We start from the raw sequence: 5,170 nt of genomic DNA, 5'->3' as shown, positions 1-5,170 counted from the left end.
AACGACTGTGTAGGTCGGCGTTCTAAAGGCTAAACATTGGCTTGTCTACTCTCGGTGGAGGCTCTAGCACTAGTTTGTTGTACGCATTAGAAAGGATTAACAATGTTCTTTTTCAAAGAGGGGTTTTGGTCACACGGGGGTGACAAGTTGAATTAATGTGTTGGGTGTTTTGTTTTATTGGTTTTGATCGCACGAGTGCGAGAAAAGATAGATTCGTGGTGTTGAGATATTTTGGTTGGATGACGATTACTCGGATAGTCGAGTAAGACAACTCGTATCCTAATAGTCGAGGAGAGGAATCAAAGACTCTAGACCATCTCCCTTTTTCATTCTTAATTGTAAAAGGGTTTAATAATGATTAAGGTGTTTTGAATGGATGATGAATACTCGGATAGCCGAGTAAGACAACTCGTATCCTAATAATCGGGAAAGGGAATAGAAGACTCTAGACCACTTTCTTTTTCATCTGAGTGGTTACGAAAATAAGTTTATGTAGGGTTGATGTATTTTAGATAAACGACAAGTGCTCGAATGGCTAAGTAAGACAACTTATATCCAAAAATTTGAGGAGAGGAATCGAAGGCTCAAGACCATCTCCCTTTTCGTATAGCTTATTGTGAAAATAATTTGACTTACAATATAAGTTTGTGAAAAAATGACAGTTGTTCGACTAACCGAGTAAGAGAGCTCGTATTCAAACAACTGAGGAGAGAAGTTGAAGGCTCAAAGTCATCTCCTTTTTTATTTTGTTATTATGAAAATAATTTGATTTGATCTTGGTTTAAGGTTTGTAAAGAAACAACGATTGTCTAACTGACCGAGTAAGAAAACTCGTATTCAAATAATCGAGGAGAAGAGTTGAAAACTCAAAACCATCTCCCTTTTTCATTCCATTGTTATGAAAATGAATTGATTTAATTGTGTTTAGGTGATTTAGAAATGACAACTATTAGACTAACCGAGTAAGAGAACTCGTATTCAAATAATCGAGGAGAGGAGTTGAAAACTCAAAACCATCCCCCTTTTCATTTCCCAAATTAAATAGTATTTGATGGTGATTGGGTATTTTAGTTTAATTTGGATAAATGTACTTGACATTGGATCGAGGTTTTAAATTTGTGTTTTGTGAATGACTTGAACTACTTTAGTGTATTGTTCTTCTACTCGATTAAATACAATCGAATAGGTCTCATTGTAAGAAATCCCAAGAGTAAGCTATGTGAGGTTGATGTCGATGCTAAACGCAATCGACTTACAAGGGTATTTGAAAATGGGCTCGACTTTGAATCGAGAAGTTCATGGTTTATCCTTGAAATTGAGTGGACTGTTTTTAAATCGGTGAAATTGAAATAACTTGTCACGATTGTAGCACACCATGCATATGTACTCAAGAATTTGTACAAATAAATAAGTAACCACAAAATAATAGTGTACACAAACTTCACACAATGAGTAATTACCTAAATTATATCCAAATGATAGATGATGGTAAAAATAATAAAATTAATTAATTAAATGATGGTAAATTATATAATTAACTTAGAAATTAATGATAATAGGAATTTAATTTAGTGGGTAAGAACTCTATTTAAATTAAGTAAACAACCAAACATGGGCTAAAAAGACGATAAAGAAATAAAAAAACAAAACAGTTGGGCCCTGGGTAAGGACCAAGCCCAAGTGGGCGCTGCCAGGCTTGGTACCAGGGGGTGCAGGAATTAAATTGCACTCAGGCCCAAATCAGAGGCCCATTCCCTACAAAGTGGTCCAACGTTCTCCTGGTCAACTTTGTTGACTCAGACCAAATAGGCCCTGGCCATTAGATCCAAAGATCTAATCTAGTCAATAGATCGAATGGGTAAACAGACATGAGGACCACCTCCATACGATGGGGGGATCCACATGGGATCCCCTGGTTGACCCACCATTCAACCCCGCGTGGCAAACCCAAAGACAAGCCACTTGGCCCACATGCGTGGCCAGATTCTCAATGCATAAAAGCAATTTTTCAGAGAGAGAGAGAGTTTATTTAGTAAACTCGAGTCTCTCTCCTCATGCTCTACAAACATTCTCCGGTGGAGACAAGAACCCGCCGGAGAAGACGGTGGTGGCCGGCCGTCGGTGGCCGGCCGTCGGTGGCGGCACCTTCTTCTTCTCCGGATAACACCATTTCAAAACGATGCACCATCAACACCAAACCTTCCTCGTTTTGGCAGGAGAACCCAAATTCGACCTTAACTTTTCCCAAATCCTCCTCAAACGGCCGGATCGGCCCTCCCAACAAGACGAAAAATCAAATCTCCGACCAACTTTCAAAACAGACCAACGAACTCTCGACTCCAGACAACTCAAAACAAAATCGACAACAAGAAATAACTCAAACCCCAAACCCTAATTTCAAAATTAAAACCCCCACAATTGTAATTTACAGAAATTGCTAAAGGGGTTTTACTCAGTTCAGAACGACGGATGTAACAACATAAGCATTTCGAGCAAAAGAGGGAAAAGAGGACTACTTGATCGGAGTTAAGCCGCCGACGACGTCTTCTCCACTATGTTTGAGATAAGTTTCCTTTCTGACTTCGAGCGCTCTCTCCCCTCTCTTTCTTTCTCTCTGTTTTATTTAAATGTTGTTTGATCGTTCTGTTGGTCTTTTTTGCAGAAAATCCGTCCTCTTCTTCAATGATCGAACGACTCCTCTTATAGATGGGTGTGTGTGGTCCTCTTTGTTGTGAGCTGGCCGGAATTAAAGGATCGTTCAGTTAGATTCGAATCCCCCTTAGATTTGGTGAATCTTTCCAATTTGTTAGGATTGAATTTGTTTCTTTTGTCTGTAGTAATTGAGATTTTTGGATCTTCTGAATTCTGGTGGTCCCCATTTTGTTATACTATTATCGTTTGGATTTAGTTTTTTTCTATGAGTATTTTGATAGACTTGTTCCGATGCTTCAATTTCGTTACAATGCAAGGTGATATTATTAACTGATATAGCAGGGTGGTTTTTGTAAGCACCTCGTGACTTTACCGTGATACACTTCTTTGATATATACATTGGTCCTGCTTGTTCCAGTTACTATCTTGGCCTTGGTTTGTATTAGGTTTTTGGTTTTAAAAAGACTACATTATACATCTATTTATCATATGTCTTTCCGTTTGATTTACAATGGCAATTTAATAGCAGGCTCTGTTTATGAATCAGATTTAGTTATGGAAGCTCGAGGCAATCATTATATCTTTTGTTTTCGGTGTAGCCCAACTTAGTTCTTGTATTCACAGCTAGAAATTATGGTTCTTATGGCTTACATTGTATACATTACGAAGCTTGTACATGTTGTGTACCAAATTACACGGCTATCTCTCGTATTGTGACTTGGTTTGTTTTTTGTTTATCAGGTACTCTTGGACACCTCTCCTGGAAGAACAACAGGAAGGGACGACGACATCTTAATCGATGTATGTCTTTGACCATCACCGGGTTCCAACATATGATTTTAAAGACGAATGCGACTCTTCCTCCAGCCCTTTTCACTCAACATGAAGCGTCTGTTGGCACGTGGTAAAACAAATCGGATTGCACGAATTAAGACGACATCTGGAAGCCCCTTGAGCATACACGGATGAGCCTCCTTATCAGGATACTCATCTTGTTCTCTTTTTGCCTCAAATTATGTAAATGCAACAAAATATGTACTGTAATTATGCACATGGTTCATGTACTTTAAACACTTGTAATGAAATCCAAGAATTGATTGATGTTTATGTGTTAATAAAGAGATAAATATAGGCTCATATCATGATATGCTTGTCAATTAGAAACATGTGAAATCTCATATTAGAGTTAGTAGTTCCAAGATCAAATGAATATTCTTCCTGCATGGTTCCGTATGAAAGTGTACAAGGTGGCTTAAATCTCACCTGGAAACAATTAGCAAAAAATAATATGGACCTTAAATGTCAATTAAATAAAGTTTCTCATGGTATGACCTAAACATATCAACAATGGTAATTATCAGGTTCAGAGAAATTTTTTGAACCTCTCTCAAGCCACTCTTCATTAGTTGGTTAACTTTGGTCAACAAGATACCAATCACTAATGCTCCAAACGGGATATAATAGACCAAATTTACACACCTACTTGTACACCAATTCCTTAAGAGGATTTTTTTTTTGTAAAGTATAACTTGTACCTATGAATCATGCGTTGCTTTTAAGACCTTAAATTAATGAGGTGCAAGCTTTCAAAACTGCTTACGGGCAAAGTAAGTGAGGATATGGCTTAGGATAGTGCATACTACCATGAACGGATAACCAACAACCAATCGAGCCTTCAATCACGTCTAGTTAGGGTTCACTTACATATACATCAATAATGACCCTATATGGTTACTAAGTATACGTAGAATGAGCCTCTCATTCAGAGGATCTTGGTGAATCCTAAACCCTAGGTGCACGCTAGTAAAGTTTCAAAATGCTAAGAAGTTTTAATGTTATGATGCATGCATTGTGGTACAAAAATGTTCGGACAAAATCGGGGTATGACACTAAGCCAATTAGCAAAAAAATCTGATCCAATCTTTGATCAAAAAGTCTTCTAAAACTCAATAGTAATGACCTGTTATGCAAGGCCCATATGTCGTACCGTCATGATGTGACATTGCGTCCAACATGTGTCCCTTATGCACCTTCATACAACTTAAGCAAGCTAGATTAATCTTGAACACTTTGAACATGTCTCTATGTTGTTGTTTTAAAAAGTGAAGTTAATCCAAAAGGAATAACAATCTCCCCCCTTAGGTAAATTATGACAAAACAACTCTTCAAGTTATATCGCTTATTCAGACTAGAACAAATGACAGTCTTCAGAGCATACGATCAACAACTCTTTCCAAACATCAGATATAAGCTCAACAACGAAAAATCAGTAGCATTAACCATAAATGCCACACAAAATAATGCTCTAGAATTAATCAGACAAACATGCAACCATTCATAACTTAGTCATGTATGGAACTTAGTCAACTCATAGTTAGTAGCATACAATCCTACTAACTAACAATTATCAGTATGCAATCATTCATATACTTAGTCATGCATAAGACAAACATATAGTAGCTAATAACATGATATGAAAAATTCTACTAACTCAAAATCTCACATCAAAAGAGTTATA

The 5,170-nt window shown here is 37.3% G+C and overlaps 1 long non-coding RNA gene across 1 annotated transcript; it reads left to right on the top strand.

Moving 5' to 3' along the window:
- Nucleotides 1–1,981: 1,981 nt before the first annotated feature.
- On the top strand, nucleotides 1,982–3,753 carry LOC127108103 (uncharacterized). The gene is made up of 2 exons (XR_007795959.1): nucleotides 1,982–2,788; nucleotides 3,394–3,753. It is a non-coding gene; the product is annotated as an uncharacterized LOC127108103 (long non-coding RNA).
- Nucleotides 3,754–5,170: the final 1,417 nt, after the last annotated feature.

Source organism: Lathyrus oleraceus, chromosome 1 (genome assembly GCF_024323335.1).
Source record: "Lathyrus oleraceus cultivar Zhongwan6 chromosome 1, CAAS_Psat_ZW6_1.0, whole genome shotgun sequence".
NCBI lineage: Eukaryota > Viridiplantae > Streptophyta > Magnoliopsida > Fabales > Fabaceae > Lathyrus > Lathyrus oleraceus.
This window is presented reverse-complemented; position numbering and strand designations above follow the sequence as displayed.